The 18308-nt window shown below is 42.3% G+C and overlaps 1 protein-coding gene across 3 annotated transcripts in view; it reads right to left on the reverse strand.

Moving 5' to 3' along the window:
• LOC138980296 (long-chain-fatty-acid--CoA ligase ACSBG2-like) overlaps positions 1 to 13068 on the reverse strand; it is a 46048-nt gene extending 32980 nt beyond the window's left edge. Inside the window, exon 1 of one of the 3 annotated variants that reach the window (XM_070353179.1) lies at positions 12927 to 13068. The gene's annotated coding sequence lies outside the window, so the exon portion shown is untranslated. Of the gene's footprint in view, positions 1 to 4660; positions 5108 to 12156; positions 12454 to 12926 lie in introns of those variants that run through there. The other 2 variants (XM_070353169.1, XM_070353162.1) reach the window with 2 other exon arrangements.
• Positions 13069 to 18308: the final 5240 nt, after the last annotated feature.

Genomic DNA, 18308 nt, shown 5'->3' on the forward strand with positions numbered 1-18308 from the left:
AAAAATATTGGTCCGTGACGCGTTTTTTTCGTTTCGTTGCGTATGACTTACGCGTTTTTTAAAAAGCTAGCGCGATCCCTGTGTGTACTGTAATTAAAATCACCGCTATCTATGTCTCTCTCTCTCTCAAGTCATAAATATATGCCTATATGTGCAACTTTAATTCTATCTTAAGCCTGTCCTTAACTGGGCGAATTTGACCACGTGGAGTATACTTCGCGAAGCTGGCCGCGCGTAGCTTTAGCACTGCGTTTTCGGTAAAACGATTCTGGCTCAATTAAGGTACACCTTTACGCAAGTGACCATAAAGCATTAACATCTTGCCTTCTTCATCGCTGAGCATTTAAAAATCAAACATAAAAAGTGCAACTACTCACAAACTGAACTACCGACAAAGTCCAACAACTGTCGAATTTCTTGCAACCGACTGCTGTTTGCCTCACTGAGACAGGAAGAGCAACTGACCAACCGACCGGTATGGAGATCTTAGTCAGCAGGACAGAATCACTCGACCGTAACACGCCAGAGTCAGTCGACCGTTGAAAGTGTACACAATGCTCCGCACAGACTATCACGGGTAGCTCTCCTCATTCACTGAAGTGACCGGCGGCCACCCATTTTCATGCCTGAATTACACCGGTATGTGGTGCGGTTACCCTACTGGACGGGTCTCGCGTCAACAGAGAGTTTCAAACCAACAAGTGAATAAAAACCAAACCTCTGACGTCAAAGCCATGAAGAATAGCTAGTAAGCGGTTGCCGCGTTTGCTATATAATTATATTTTTTCTTCATTTAAAAAAAATTAAAATCTGTTATAAATTATAGGCCACGATTTCTGTATCCCGAAAGTAGCGGCCTACCTACTGTAGAAAACGGCTAAAAGCTGATGAAATCAGGCTGTCTGTCGATGCTTTATATTTGTCAAGAAACATCTGGCAAATCTCATATCAACAAGCTAGTGGATAGATCTGACTAGTTGCTGACTACTTTTCTATCAGTAAATGAATGACCAGTCAACGCGATCGCCGGGTTCTACACTGTTTTAGCATGGCGCGGAAACAAACCCCTTCGTCTTCAGGAATGATCGCAAAGTTATTGAAAAGAAACGCTCAAGCGTTTGGAGTTCACTCACTAATGTTTCTTTACTTCCTCACATGCCTCTAAAACCATGAGGGACTTAAAGGCACAGTAAGCCTCCCGTAAACCATCACAGAGCTCCCCGAGCGTCTAAATACAGTACAAGCATACTTTCATTTGAACGCTCACCGAACGGGAACATCCTGGCTGCTTTCTGTCGAGCGTGAGACATTTTCCAAGAATTTATTTTCGTAGACTTGTTCCGTTAACAACAACGGCGCCTCGTTTTTGCGCTTGACCTAACTTTTAAAATCTAAATAATAAATTGACAGCTTGTTACACAAACATTCTTTAATCATAAAAGAATTCGTTTTTCATCAAGACAAGATCAGAACAATTGGAAGTTGTGAAAGTTTAAAAAAAGAAAAGCCCGGAAGCAGGGTCACGCAAGGGTCGTAGCAGACGACGGCCGGTTTATCAGTGCAAATCGCCGTTCCTCTCAACAGTCAAAAGCCATCGTTAGAGTTCTTGTGAACCACAGCCGTTGCCTTTCGTGCATAAAGAACGTGCTATTGTAGATAAGCTCACGTCGAGTCGCATTCAAATGACTAACTATGACGACTACATTGTGAAAAGGGAAAACTGGATCACACGGGTTCACAATGGCTCTGGGGTAAGATAAACCACGCAAAAATAAATTCTTTGAAAATTGTTCGCTCTTTACGGAGGGCACCTAGGATGTTCTCAATTGGTAAGTGTTTAAATGAAAGGGTGTTTGTACTGTGTGTAAAAGCCTGACCGTATCTGTGATGGTTTACGGGAGGCTTACTCTGCCTTTAACTGGTCATACACTAAAATCGAGGGTTCACGGTCACGTCATGGTTTACAACGCCGTGTGCTAGCGAACGACCTGTGAGAGGACTCAACACCCCTTTCAAAGCCCTGGGGCGGAGAAGTCAGCAAAGCATGAGAATTTCGAATTTCACTGCGTGTGAGGTGAGTTGAACAGCTTTGGAAGCTGAACGTATCCGGGTTGGAATGGTACTTCAAGTGCCCGTCATTATACATGCTCTGGCCCTTTGAATCTGGACTTCCAGTGTAGACTGGACAAGACTGATTTGTGGATGACAAATGTTGTCTTCTTTATTATTATGTTTTGTTAATGAAATAAGCCAATGCAGCTAATCTGTGTTCGGGTTCATATGATACTACCGTACATGCGGCAGAGTGCTTGATTCGCACTCTGTTATAGTTATGATACTGCATTCAGGGTATGTGAGAGACTAAACTCGTTGCTATAGACAAAGATATGGACATGCACCTTCGATCACGAAAGAGAGAGAGAGAGAGAGAGAGAGAGAGAGAGACGGGGAGGGGGAGAGAGAGAGAGACGGGGAGGGGGAGGGAGGGAGACTCAGAGCCGGGTGGGGGGGGGGGGGGGGGGTGGGGACGGTCGAGATAGAGAGTTTGCAGATGGCCACGTTAAATTTTTGGCAGTATGAGCAGTGTGTGTGTGTGCCTGTAGTGAGTAAGTCCGTCGACACTATTGAATGTCAACACAAAAGGTACTTTGGTAGTGGAAACTTTTAGGCAAGATATTGTAAGCTTGCAATATTCACCCTTGATTAAATAGCATTAGCTAAGTCATGTGTTTCTTGAACACACACTCAAAATGGTGTATACAATGTCATGTTAACGTTGTTTGCTTACTTTTTATTTTTTTTAACCTTTTCAACGCTAAGCACAACCGGACGAACACACACACAAGCAAACAGATAGATATATTTTTGTTTCTTGAACACACACTCAAAATGTTGTATGTACAAAGTCATGTTGACGTTGTTTGCTTACTTTTTACCTTTGCAACGCTAAACACAAACGGACGAACAGACAAACAAGCAGACAGACAGCAGACAGACAGACATACCGACAGATTTGTACAATCAAGACACAACTGAAGTTATGGCTGACCATACAAAGTTAAATTTAACTATGAAGCAAAACAACTTTCGCATAACATGTTCAGCTGAATGGTAGGCAGAATAAATCTGTTTGAAAATATAGCTGTGTGTGTGTGTGTGTGTGCGCGTGCGTACGTGTGTGTGTGTATGTGTGTGTGTGTGTGTGCGTGTGCGTGCGTGCGTGCGTGTGTGTGTGTACATGCGTGCCTACATGTGTGTATGTGTGAAATAGAAAAAAAGATCGTACATCTTACATCACTTATTCACGATTAACATCATGAAGGTTTTTACGAATGTAACTTCCGTGTATTTTTATTGCTTTGCATCCTTCTTTTTGTGCAATATCTAGACTAAACATTCGTCACCTAAAAGTAAAAACACATGCTTCTTTGCAAATAGTTCGGAATTTCAGGTTCTTACTTCAATGACTTTCAAGACCATGCAGTGCACTTAGCTCGCCTACACGCTAGTACAGAGGCAAATCAATTCAATCTGAACACATAAATGCACTACAAGCGACCGATACAACTACCAGGTAAGACGCGTACGCTTTATTAAAGTTCTAAACATTTTGTCATGATCATGTTATAGTTTTGTAAAGCATAACACGTGACTCCGCTTCAGTGAACATGTAGAGCAAACGAAATAAAAGGATTTACATTTGTATGGCCTCTATTAGTAATATGGAATGCACACGAAGACGTACATCAAGAAAACCTATTCCGCTCCATAACGCAGCAGGTTTTATTTTGTTATTTTACGAGAGGCTCCCCTATTCAACAGCTGTAAAATGTGAGGGTTCACTGGATCATATATATGTGTGTGTGTGTGTGTGTGTGTGTGTGTGTGTGTGTGTGTGTGTGTGTGTGTGTGTGTGTGTGTGTGTGTGTGTGTGCGTGCGTGCTTGTATGTATTAAAGCACTATCTCAAACACACACACATAAACACACACACACACATACTTGCGGCGCGTCATTAATCTGAAGGGAATGCGCCTGCAATCAGTCTCGTCGGTATCCGGCTGTCGTTATCAGTAAAATAAATGTGCCTCGCATAACTTGAGAGGCTTCTGTCAACCTTACTCTCATAAATAAATCAGTACTTGCACCAACAGTGACATCAAAGCAAGCAACCGTGCGAAAAAATATGCTTTTCGCGTGACAAATTATTTAGTTTGACAAAATAAGACAGGCTAACACAATAGTGTTGCTCACAAATGCTGAAAAAGGGCGAACCCAGAAATGAAAATAGGCTCACTTGAATGCGCAAACTTGATCCAATCAGTATAGGTGAAAGCAAAAATTCAACACCGGCTATTTGTCAATGTATTGCCCATGGGAGCCGCAGAGACATCATTTTGCATGTCGTTAGAATAAAAGTATAGCCTACTTTCTAACTTATAAAGTTGTAGTCTGCCTCAGGTGCTTCAACTTTAAAAAGCTAAATATAGTACCAGTCATCTCTCTCTCCGTCTCTCTCACACTGTGTGTGTGTGTGTGTGTGTGCGTGTGTGTGTGTGTGTGTTTATCAGTGTATGCTGCGCTTGCGCGCGTGCGTGTAAGTCTGTCTGTGTACGTGTGCCCTACAACTTTCACAAGTTATCTGAAAACCGCACACTCACCAACCAGATCCAACAAAGAACGAAGCCCAAGGCACCTTATAACGACAAAGTCCACCACATTCCCCACACCGAGACAAAGTTACACTGGTCAGTCTGTAGCAATGGTCACAAAAGCAGTGGTCACAACAATCACACGGACGCCGACCACCCGAAGGGCTATTCACCATGAAACTTTCACACCCAGACTGGAACTACCCGTCGTAACTGACTCGGGTTTGACTGATTTTATCTTGTGTTGGTGATTCAGAAGGGTGCGATACGGTTTACGGCGGGGGAACCGTCGCACGTACACAGTCTCCTCGGCCAGTTTTGCCCACACAGAGGAAAGTGTTGATAAAAAGATCTCAAACCGTCTACATGTCTCCTGAGATAGACCTACACCATGATTGTTATTCCTTTGGCACACAGTCGGTTCCAAAGTTCAGTGTAAACCCCGTGGGGCAAGTTTTTCGCAAATACCCCCGTTGCTAGCATCCGAGGTGGGACCAAAAAGGTACAATGTTAAAGGCACAGTCCTTCCCGTCCAAACGGTTCGTCTCACTTTCTTTCTTTTTTTATTTGGTGTTTAACGTCGTTTTCAACCACGAAGGGTTATATCGCGAAGGGGAAAGGGAGGGGGGGGGGGGGGGGGGGATGGGATAGAGCCACTTGTTAATTGTTTCTTGTTCACAAAAGCACAAATAAAAAAATTGCTCCAGGGGCTTGCAACGTAGTGCAATATATGACCTTACTGGGAGAATGCAAGTTTCCAGTACAAAGGACTTAACATTTCTTACATACTGCTTGACTAAAATCTGTACAAACATTGACTATATTCTATACAAGAAACATTTAACAAGGGTAAAAGGAGAAACAGAATCCGTTAGTCGCCTCTTACGACATGCTGGGGAGTATCGGGTAAATTCTTCCCCCTAACCCGCGGGGGGTCGTTCGTCTCACTAGCTCAGATCTGGCCAGGATTTGGCGCGGAGCAAGGCCACCCCTCCACTTTGACACATGCCAAAAATCAACAGCTTGGATGCCTTCCGTGTTGAGCTGGAATTGTTTTCATAGTTCCATTCTGCAGATTGACAGTGCAGTGGCTTTGAAGTATTTCCGCTCTGCACAGAAAGCATTTGGGCTGTTGATTGTTCGTATGCTTGAAAGTGGAGGAATGACCGTACCCCATGTAAAACTGAGCCTGGCCAGACCAAGAGATGGCGATTAGAATTGTTTTAACGCGAGAAGGACTGTTGCTTTCAGTGTTATCAACTTGGATTTGTACGCAGTTGATACAGGTGCAAAAAGATCGCACGATGTAGGCTACTCCTCCGCTGACTGGACTTTGACAAGGCGTTGAATTTGACCGAATGTTAAATTGTAGTCTGCGTCTATGGGGCACATTTCGTGAGATGCTGCACCTCTTCTTAACACACACACACACACACACAATCCGACAACTGATAACTGAATATCGCTATGACGTCAGCCGTTGACAGTTATGGCTTCATATCCTTTGATTTCTTCAGACATAATCTGTCACTCTGATCTCAATAAAAAGTGCATGTGCACTATTTCAATACAAAACAAACTTCGTTGACATATCAAGAAACAATGATTATTAGATGATAAAGCAACTTTCCCATACATAAACATAATATATTTGTAAATGATACTGCCATATACTGGCAACATCAGCTGATTGTTTTTGCATAACATTGCATTCGTACTTGCAGACTGATAGGGTAACAGACACACAGATAGTCGACGTGCACTTATTATTAGCATAGCATGCGCACACACAACGCGTACACAGCCATACGAATCTTGTTTTTCAGGGGAACTCCCCTTTTTCAGAGGTCCTCATTTAAATACCTTGCTTTTTCAGATTCTCTCTTCATAACGTCTGTAAATGTATCTCCATTTTAAATTTTTTTTTTTTTTACAAACCTCTCCCCTTTCAAACAAGATCATCTAAAATGTTTTACGTCATAGATAAAAGGGAGGCTCCTCTGTACATGCAGCTACTGTAAAACTAAATTTTGCTTGAAACTTTTCAACCCTCCCCCTCCATTGCCCCCACTTCAACAGCGCGGTCACTTACCGTGGCTGGGTGAGAACCAAAAGGTCGAGGGTCAAAAGGTCGAGGACATTTGGTCATGAGTCAAAAGGTCGAGTGCGACAAAAGGTCGAGGGTGACAAAAGGTCAACAGCAAAACGTCTACGGGACAAAAAGTCGAGGATTTAAAAAGGTCGAGGATTAAAAAAAAAGTCGAGGATTAGAAATTTTGATTTGATTGTGTCCATTCGTAAAGAAAATTCTGCTTCGAGTGCCTATTATGCGTATCACTGGGGTGATTTGTGAATATGATCACACACCCACACACACACACGACACACCTTTGTTTACTGCCTTGTCGTTTCCTTTCTGCCAGTGATTTGACGAGCTCATTTCTGTGTCTGTGTCTGTGTCCCTGTCCGAATGTAACTCTCTCTTCGTTTGCAAATGCTTTTAAAGTTTACATATGGGAGAGAAAATAAAAGCGAAAAAAACTCCAGCTTTTAGCGTATCAGTGACATGTTTCACCAACAACAATCTGTTGAGTGTCGGGCTGTGTTCACCGTTGACCACACTACGCTTCATTTACCGACAAAGCCGTGGGTCCGTGAACACAAACAAACACCCGTCACTCAAGGCACTTTTTGTGAGAACACTGTTTTGAATAACTAACACAACATTTATAAATGCACACAAAGCAACGTTTTCTCCAAGCAAGAAAAACAAGAAACAAGTCGCGTAAGGCGAAAAATACAACATTTAGTCAAGCTCAGTCGAACTCACAGAATGAAACTGAACGCATTGCATTTTTTCCGCAAGACCGTACACTCGTAGCATCGTCTATGTCCACCGCTCGTGGCAAAGGTAGTGAAATTAACAATCCCGAAAAGCGTGGTAGCGGTTGCGCTGAGGACGATTGCACGCTTTTCTATATCTCTATTCTTTTTAACTCTCTGAACGTGTTTTTAATCCAAACATATCATATCTATTTGTGTTTGGAATCAGGAACGGACAAGGAATAAGATGAAATTATTTTTAAATCGATTTCGGAAATTTTATTTTAATCATAATTTTTATATTTTTAATTTTCAGAGCTTGTTATTAATCCGAATATAACATTTATATGTTTTTGGAATCAAAAAATGATGAAAAATATGATAAACGTAATTTTGGATCGTTTTATAAAAAAATAACTTTAATTACAATTTTCAGATTATTAATGACCAAAGTCATTAATTAATTTTTAAGCCTCCAAGCTGAAATGCAATACCAAAGTCCGGCCTTCGTCGAAGATTGCTTGGCCAAAATTTCAATCAATTTGATTGAAAAATGAGGGTGTGACAGTGCCGCCTCAACTTTTACAAAATGCCGGATATGACGTCATCAGACATTTTTCGACAAAATGAAAAAAACGTCTAGAGATATACCTAGGAACTTTCATGAAAAATTACACACACACACACACACACACAGACACACACACACACACACCACGACCTTCGTCTCGATTCCACCCTCTATGTTAAAACATTTAGTCAAAACTTGACTAAATGTAAACAGAATTTAACACACACGTAAACCGAAAACTATGTCCAGGGTTCATACAGACACCTGACAGTGAAATTCAAGGAGTATTCAAGGAGTTTTCAAGGAGTATTCAAGGAGTTCAAGGAGGTCAAATTGCATAGGTGTACACGTGGAAAAACTTTCATCAACCATGCATTCAAAGCTCAAAATGATGAAAGAGTCCGAGAGGACGTTGGCATCGCGGGACCCGGGGTTGCAGTTACAGAAGCAGACTGAGAGCTTTGCGATGACGTTACAGATAAGAAGTTTGCAATCGGGACTACAGGTGCAGACGCTTTTAAATTATTTGTGTGTTTCTTTCCTTTTGCGTGGCTAACCAGGGCTGACTCGCCCATCACTGAAATATCCACACGTGCTTTGCAGCATTTGCAAAAAGCCTTGTATTTGTCGCAATCCCGCTGGATCCAATCCTTGTATTCCTTTTCCTCCAGCCATCGTGGGTTAAAAAAGCACTTTCCACCCGGCATGACTACGACTTTCGACCAGCGATGGCTTGAAACGCTGTCACAATGAATCGACACACTTCTTCTTCAGAAATGGCGCTAAAAGCTACCCGGATGAAGGGGAAGTAATCGGTTTCAACTTCCCTTCGCACGATGGCAGACGACACACGACTTGCACACAACACGCACACAATCAATATAAATTGCTGAAAAACTTTAATATTAAAATTTTTTTTTTTTTTGCCTGCACTTCAGAATTCAAGGAGGTTCAAGGAGGTTAAACACAAGAATGACCATTTTCTCCAAATTCAAGGAGATTCAAGGTCCTTGAAAAGGGGGGTTGAAAATTCAAGGAGATTCAAGGAGATTCAAGGAGCGTACGAACCCTGTATGTCGACAATGATTTAATCCTCGACCTTTTCTTTTTAATCCTCGACCTTTTTCAATCCTCGACCTTTTGTCCCTTAGACGTGTTGCTGTTGACCTTTTGTCACCTTCGACCTTTTGTCGCCCTCGACCTTTTGACTCTTGACCAAATTTATGTCCTCGACCTTTTGTGTCTCGACATCAGTTGTAAAATTCGACCTTTTGTCGCACACCCACCGTGGCTACGTCGCCTACTTTCACCCAATACCTGTCGTGACACAGTGATCATCCCTCAACGAATGACAAAAAGCTGCGTTCTAGGGCGGAGTGCTAGTTTTTGCTCTCGAATTCAAAGTCTTGCAGAAGTGATTGTGTCGGTCATGGTGTGTAACGGAAGCCGGTGCAGGTAATACAATCGCAACTGAGAATGCATATCGCGGCACAGACTCGCGGGACATCCTGACCTCAGGTCAAAATGAGTTCGGCTTGGTTTTCCTTGTCTGGCGAGGAAATCGATTTTTTTTTTTTAACATATTTAGATCTTTTCGTAATGTGTTATGGATGTAAGCAGATTCGCGATCGTCGATAATGAGTTTTCATGGTGTTGTGTAATTTTTTAAATTACAAAGGAATTGATATCATTATGTAAGACAGTTTCAAGCGAGCTATTTTTCGCGGCTGTATATATATACTGTGCAAACAGCTCTAAATATGGCATAAGTGTCACGTGATAATCAACCGTTTGGTTACGGCGCTCGCTGGAGCAGACGATTTCTTTGACAGTGATGCAACCATATATTACGGTCTCCTTCCGGCAGCAGTCCCAAAATTTCGACTTGTTTTGACCAGAACGATGTCTTTATCATAACTGGGAAGAACAGAACTGAGATCACTGTCGAAGTCGGCCAATCTGCAATCATTTTCGTCTCGCGAACACTGCTCGTGAACAACATATGGGAGATCACTCTGTATTCTTGTTTTGATAGATTCGCGTAGGACTTTCGCGTCCGGTCAGAGAGTCAACTGGCGATAGCCGTGGAGCGAGGATTATCAGAATGACTCGCGGGAGTGAATGTTTCACTTCGTCGCAGTCGTGTAAATTAAACCGTACAGGCCTACTGTCACAAACAACGAGTCACAGGCACCTGCTCTTTCTCTCTCTCTCCCCCTCTCTCTCTCTCTCCCCCCCCCCCCCCTCCTGTTTCACTTCGTCGCAGTCGTGTAAATTAAACCGTACTGTCACAAACAACGAGTCACAGGCACCTGCTCTTTCTCTCTCTCTCCCTCTCTCTCTCTCTCTCCCCCCCTCCTGTCTCACTCTAGCAGGCTCTTTGTGCAGTGTGTGTCACAGTCAGTGTTCTTGTGATAAAGATGGCTGTTCCAGAACAGAAATGTTTAACCTCTTCAGTCATTCAACGCTTTCGCAGGTGTCCAATAATTTTTGTGTGTGTGCTTATTTTTGTATATATATATTTTTTTTCATAAATACTCTGCTTTTATTAAAAAGACATTGAAGAGAAGAGTCCAAGCCAAACGTGGTCTTTAATGGGTTTATCCTTTCAAATTAAAGTCCTAAGTTCTCATGTTCTCTCGCAAATATTGCAAGTCCGAAAACTAGGACAATCTAAAAAAAAAGGTGTCACCTTTCAGTCCTGTTACTTTGAGGCGTATCAAATGTTTCATCTGGGCCCTTAGTTCATTCCATTGTGACTAAGCAAGGCGAAGGTCACTTCAGGGTATAGGGACGAACGAGAAAAACACGTTGGAGAACCAACCCTTGAGACTAAGATAGAACATGGTCCGTGTTATTCGTTACGAATAGAACCCCCTTATGAGACCTACTTTTTATTTCTCTCCAGATTTTCTGCTCATAACATCTGTCAAACGTAAATCACTGCATTATTGAAAGTTGACATTACCGACTACACAGATAGTACACTGGAGCTGTTCTTATTCAGTGCAAGTTACCTGCTGGCACAAAACACACATGGTAATTCACTTCAAAATTAGCATGACAGCATAGCCTAGACACACAATCATATCATGTGCACTGGTTTTGGACTGCCTGTTTTTCTTAACTGCATACATTTATCTTTGATACATAAACAGCGTAACTGCATCCATTTATCAATAAATGAACTCGAAAACGAAGTGTAAGTTACCAGTAAAAGCACAACAACTTGAAACGCAAAGCAAATCCCTGTAACATTAGCATGGCGGCCAAAACACACGTACTGTGATTTTGAGCAAAGTAATGAACTTCAATTTGTGAGTTTATCTATAATTATCAATCTATACCATGTGGGTGGGTGGGGCACACATCTGGTGTCAACTATCATGTACTCATTATGACCAAACAGTGCTGCCTCTGTTGTAACTTGCAAGACCTGATCAGTAACATCTGAGAAAAGTAAGTTTTCAAAGAGAGGGCCGGAGTCCCCAACTCAGTGCAAGATGTGGGAAAATGTTGTCAGTGACACCATGGAGAAAACGCATGAGAATACATGTTCAGTATAGGAGAGGAGGGTATAAAACTATAATGGAGGGTCTTTACACAATGGTATACTGAAATGCGGTCCTAGTGATGCTTGGTGTGATTGGAACCCACGGGAACAGCCAAGAGTGTAATTTTTATAATCACTGCGATTCTTTTACATACAATGGTACCTGCGATGGGACTGGGAGGCCCTTCCAGTGAAAAGATATCATTCCGATAAATGAAACTTTCTGTCTTCCCTGTGTCTTCCATCTCTACCAAATTAAACGGGTGACAGGCCACTAACAATACATACATGCACGAACACTTTTGGCTGGCCCCTATTATAGGCTGTCTTTTCGCCGCAGGGACAACTGATTAGTACACCATTAATTAAATAAATTAAAAGAAACACCATGTGTCCGCACACACACACACACATCATCCAAAGTGTGCGGTGTGCCGCGAATGTCTGCCTCTCAGTATGAACAGAACATCGGAAAACTTTAAAGGAGGGGAGAAGTCGTCACAGTACTCACAACAGCCACCAATAGTAAAGTTTGCAAGAACAACTTATAAAACTGACCTGCGGAATGTTGGATTCCTTCAGGCGAAGGAATCAGAGATGCGTGACGACGGACAGAAAACCATGGGGCTCGACTGATACCCGCCCTGAGGTGAGAACTAAAAGCTAAAGAGTGACACAGCACATCCTTTGTGCACAATTACTGTACCCATACAGCTCACAAACTGCTCCGCACTGCACTACTCTCTCGTTTGTTTACCAACAGGCAACACACGTTTTCTGGTCACACTTTCCCCTTTTTTTCTTCAGCGAGCACATACAAATTGCGACACGTATCAGCGATCATAGACTAATACTTCAAAGGCTCTGCAAGCCGAAACGGCTGAAGTCCCAAGCTTTCTACTAAATGCAAATACGAGATGAAAGGCCTTGCCTTGTTGTCAGGTTGTTGAACTCAGTGTGACATGCTTCACTGAACGTGACCGTCAACACAGCTCAGGTGTGGCCCACAGAATATATAACTTGAGAGAAGTTTGCAGGTAAGCGTTTGTCATCATGCCAATGTTTTTGTGACCGAGGCTCCAACTACGAGGGCCAGCTAGTTTCACAGTCTGAGTTTGTTGCTATTAGTGAAATGCCCGCATTTGCCTTGAAGAAAGAAAAGCGACACTTCGTCAAGAGCCTACCTCTGTGCAGTGTAGCTTGGAAGCGTCCCTCCATAGAGTGACCTTCCCCCTTTCACTCGCTACATGCCCTCGAATAATTCACTTCGAATAAACGGAACAATCGTAGTGAATGTTGCACAAACACTTATAACTTCAATCACTTACCTCTCGAACAAAGTCGAAATTGAAGAAATCACAGCCGTTAACACTTGAGATTTGCCGGAAACTGTCTATGGAACAACACACGTTTTGCCGGGTTTTCACGTGGCCACTATCAAGCTAGCAAGCGTAGTAGTAGTACGTTCTCACGCACAAACATCTGTGTCCGTACTACGCGCGAGCAGTGCTCGTGAGATGTGTACCAGCCAATCAGAGTTATCCATTGATCTTCGTCAGCTTGCCACGCTGTTCCGTCTGCCGATTCATAGTCAACTGCTGCCCGGCGTCTTCTGTTGCTACGTCAGACTCCAGTTTCAAAGTGATGGAGTATGGTAGAGTTTCATCATCTTGTTTTGATGGTGAGACAGCCTGACTGTGAGTCTATTTATATACTTTTTCTCCATGTGCGCAGAGACTGAAGTTCCAGAAAATGAACAATTGAAACTGAGGATTTACGAAAACTGCGTCGAATCTTTCCGGCTCCGGAAAACCGAGTGGTCATGACGTGTATCAGCAAGGCGGTCGATATATAATTTCTTGGAAAAAAAAGCGACCCCCCCAAAAAAAACCACAAAAAACCCACAAAATAAAAACAACACTGAACAGCAAAGCAACACTGAAAACAAAGTGACAGCGGCAACATTGAACAACATCACTGAAGAACAACCCTGAACAACAGACACACACAAACAACTTTAAAAGACTGTGGGTTCCTACTCCGGCAACAGAGACACAGCAGCAACCAGTGACACGGACACACTGAGATACAACCTGACTGGCACAGACACGGAGACACTGATAGTCCCCGCGGAGACACACGTACACACTCACTGGCACAGTGACACACATACGTAAACACACCCGGACACACAGACACACACACACACACACACACACACACACCCCGACACACACACACACACACACACACAGACACACACACACACACACACACACACACATGCGCACGCACGAAAAAAAGTTAGTACCGGAACGAAAGAAAAGTGATTGAATAACGATAACAACAGACTAACGAAATAAACTGATAAGAAGGAAGGATCGAAGGCTGGAACTTGGAACTGCATGACTCGAGACAAGCGAAATCAAAGCCGCCAGTGTAGTCATTATTAGGGCTCGCTTTGAAGAAAGTTTTTTTTAACTTGAAAGGCTCATGTTTAGAAATTAATGACAATGAATGTACGCACAGTTTCTGCAAAGTTTACTCGTTAAACATTGAAGTGAAGACGTACTGAACACTTGTTTCTTTTTAGATAAGAATGATGCGTAATGGTTATGGAAGAGAGATAACTACTCTTAGTAGCAGAGGTATGGCGATACTGAATTACCTCCCTTGGACAAGTAGACTCTCTTCCAAAACTTGTATATTACTGCTTCAATGCGTACACGTACATAAGTAAAACAAGTCGCGTAAGGCGAAATTACTACATTTAGTCAAGCTGTGGAACTCACAGAATGAAACTGAACGCACTGCATTTATTCACAATGACCGTAGTCCGCCGCTAGTGTAAAAGGCAGTGAAAGTGACGAGCCTGTTCAGCGCGGTAGCGGTTGCGCTGTGCTGCATAGCACGCTTTACTGTACCTCTCTTCGTTTTAACTTTCTGAGCGTGTTTTTAATCCAAACATATCATATCTATATGTTTTTGGAATCAGGAACCGACAAGGAATAAGATGAAATTGTTTCTAAAACGATCTAGGAAATTTAATTTTGATTATAAGTTTTATATTTTTAATTTTCAGAGCTTGTTTTTAATCCAAATATAACATATTTATATGCTTTTTTTAATCAGAACATGATGAAGAATAAAATAAAAGTAATTTTGGATCGTTTTATAAAAAAATAATTTCAATTACAATTTTCAGATATTTTATGACCAAAGTCAATAATTAATTTTTAAGCCTCCATGCTGAAATGCAATACCGAAGTCCGGCCTTTGTCGAAGATTGCTTGGCCAAAATTTCAATCAATTTGATTGAAAAATGAAGGTGTGACAGTGCCGCCTCAACTTTTACAAAAAGCCGGATATGACGTCATAAAAGACATTTATCGAAAAAATGAAAAAATGTCTGGGGATTTCATACCCAGGAACTCTCATGTAAAATTTAATAAAGATCGGTCCAGTAGTTTAGTCTGAATCGCTCTACACACACACACACACACGCACAGACACAGACACAGACACAGACACACACACACACACACACACACACACACACACACACACACACACACATACACCACGACCCTCGTCTCGATCCCCCCTCTATGTTAAAACATTTAGTCAAAACTTGACTAAATGTAAAAAAAAAGGTGTGCTCGAGTTCACGTTTGCATTCGATCGTTCTTAATTTCTGCGTATGTTTTTTTCAGGCGTTTTTTTCACAGCACAAGAGAAAATAATATACAGGACTCGATGTACAATCTCTTTTACGGTGATGAAGGTGTACGTACATACACATTATACTATTCCCAGTGGGCTACTCGACTGTTTTCTAAAGGGGTGAGAGAGAGAGAGAGAGAGAGAGAGAGAGAGAGAGAGAGAGAGAGAGAGAGAGAGAGAGAGAGAGAGAGAGACGCAAACACACACACACACGCACGCACGAACGCACATACACACACACACACACACGGCACACACACACACACACACACACACACACACACACACACACACACATACACACTCGCACAGACACGAACAGATAGACAGAGACAAAACACGCACACGTACATTGTGCCGGCGTGGTACCCGTTGATTTAGTACAGGCATAAACATGCCGAGGAAGTCCATTGTACAAAGAAATCATCTGTTTTAATGTGTCATTGACGGTTGGCCTGATAACCAACAATTAGGGGCACTCAATTGAACCACGTGAAACAAGGAAGAGTTCCTGGGTCAGTGACTGCTGGGGAATACGCCGAGAAACGGTCGTATGTTAACATTTTTGACGAAAGAACTTGTGTTCAGGTACTTTAAAGTGCAACACACACACACCCCGTCCCAAACACACACACACACACACACACACACACACACACACACACACACACACACACACACACACACACCACACACACACACACACACACACACACACACACACACACACACACACACACACACACAATTGATCAACTAATTTGTTAATTAAAATTCTGCTTGAAATTACAACCACAGATAAAACATAGTTGCATTGCATTCTTTATCCTATCCAGTATCCAACAATGTATACATAGGTTGTGCTTATAAAATGTAAATGCGCTCAATACAGAAATCCCGTTTTATACCGTTGGCTTCCGTTACCTAGACCACTGAGTCATCGAAGGGATTCGGCCAGCCCAGGACTGTAAAACTAACATCCAGTGAGTTCAGTTTGCATTTTTTTAAAGGCTGCCGTATTCGTAGCGTTCATTAATTAATTCATATTGTTTACATGTGCCAATAATGTTATAAAACTGTACCTAAGGGGATATAATAACGATTGGCTGTAGCTTTCGAACACAGAAAAAATTATTTCAGCATTGCAAAGTGGTGTTGATAGTGTCGAATGTAAACAGAACAGTCTCAAAGTGGAAGTGGATGTTTTCCGGAAATTGCGCAGGCAGAAATATACGATCTCTCACAGCACATATTCGCAAGAATAAGACCACAGGCTTCAGCTGACAAGCTACAAGTACATCTAATTTTCTAATAGGCCTATGTACCCACGTGTCCAGCAAATCTTTGGCGAGTTCAGTATCCCCTTTGTACTTGGTTCTCAATTTGAAGCGATGGGCCTCTGACGAAAACAATCTTTCTTTCTTTCAGCGCGACCCAGCGCTGGTGCTGCGTGGTGATGAAGCAAGGAGTCCACTTTCTCTTCTCAGCAGATTTAGTGGCCTTGACAGCTTCAGACAGGTTTACTTCTATCTTTTTTGCCATTGTACGCAACCGCGCTTTGACTGTCTCCGACGCCATCTTTGGTTTACGAAACGTCACGAAGTGACGTCAACGGTCTAAAAATAGCCCAAGTCCTGGAGAACTGTTGCTAAACAATGCAATAAAGAATTAATTATTTCTCGTAATTGGTAAGGACTTCAAACCTAAAACTTTGCAGGAAGCTTAATTTATACATCCCCGCAACGATGAGAAAAGCCCTGAAAGTAATTAAACTAATTAAATAGGACTATATGTCAGCCTTTAAGCCAACAAATTGACTTAAAGGCACAGTAAGCTTCCCGTAAACCATCACAGATACTGTCAGGCTTTTACACACAGTTCAAACACCCTTTCATTTAAACCGACTTACCGCTTGAGAACATCCTAGGTGCCCTCCGTAAAGAGTGAGCGAGCAATTTTCAAAGAATTTATTTTTGCGTGGTTTATCTTACCCCTGAGCTGAGCCATCGTGAACCCGTGTGATCCAGTTCCCCTTTTTTACAATGCAGTCGTCAGTTAGTAATTTGAATGCGACTCGCTGTGAGCTTATCTGCAATAGCACGTTATTATGTACCTCTGACTATGCACGAAACAAACGGCTGTGGTTCACAAGAGCTCTCGCGATGGCTTTTAACTGTTCAGAGGAACTGGCGATAGACATAAACCGTCGTCTGCTACGAGAACCACGACCTTGCGTGACCCTGCTTCCAGGCGTTTCTTTTTTCAAACTTTCAAAACTTCGAATTGTACTGATCTTGTATTGATGAAAAAAGAATTCTTTTATGATTTAAGAATGTTTGTGTAACAAGCTGTCAATTTATTATTTAGATTTTAAAAGTTAGGTCTAGCGCCAAAACGCACCACGGTCCGATTGTCTCTGACACAATCCGCAAAATTAATTCTTTGAAAATTGCTCGCTATTTACGTAGGGCACCTAGGATGTTCCCGTTTGGTGAGCGTTCAAACGGAAGGGTGTTTGTGTTAGGCGCGTTTGATCGATCTGCGCGATCGCGCGATCGCGCTGCGCGTTTGGTGGATCGATCAAACGCGCACACATCGATCGATGTGTGCGCGTTTGATCAATACAAAGAATACAAGAATCGTTAAAACGCGCAGCTCTCATATACTTGCGCATTTGGACGATCCGTCTCACAAATCACCATTCTACGCACACACACGTCTGCTGGCAATGACCGGAAGTTATGACCGGAAGTAGGCCTAGCTATAAGTGTCTAAACAACAATCTGTAAGACATTTTAAAAAAGAAGAAAAAATGGGATTATATTGTACCAAACACTTAGACTACCTCAAAGACATCACATCACAGGTATATATGCGTCGAGGTTGCACCTGATCATCCATTTCACATGTATTAGCTCATTGAGTGTTTAATTGTCCTTTAATAGCAAATGATTTAAAAGTTCAGCTGTTTTCATGAGATGTCAGAG

The sequence above is a fragment of the Littorina saxatilis genome, linkage group LG1, assembly GCF_037325665.1.
Source record: "Littorina saxatilis isolate snail1 linkage group LG1, US_GU_Lsax_2.0, whole genome shotgun sequence".
NCBI classification, from domain to species: Eukaryota; Metazoa; Mollusca; class Gastropoda; order Littorinimorpha; family Littorinidae; genus Littorina; species Littorina saxatilis.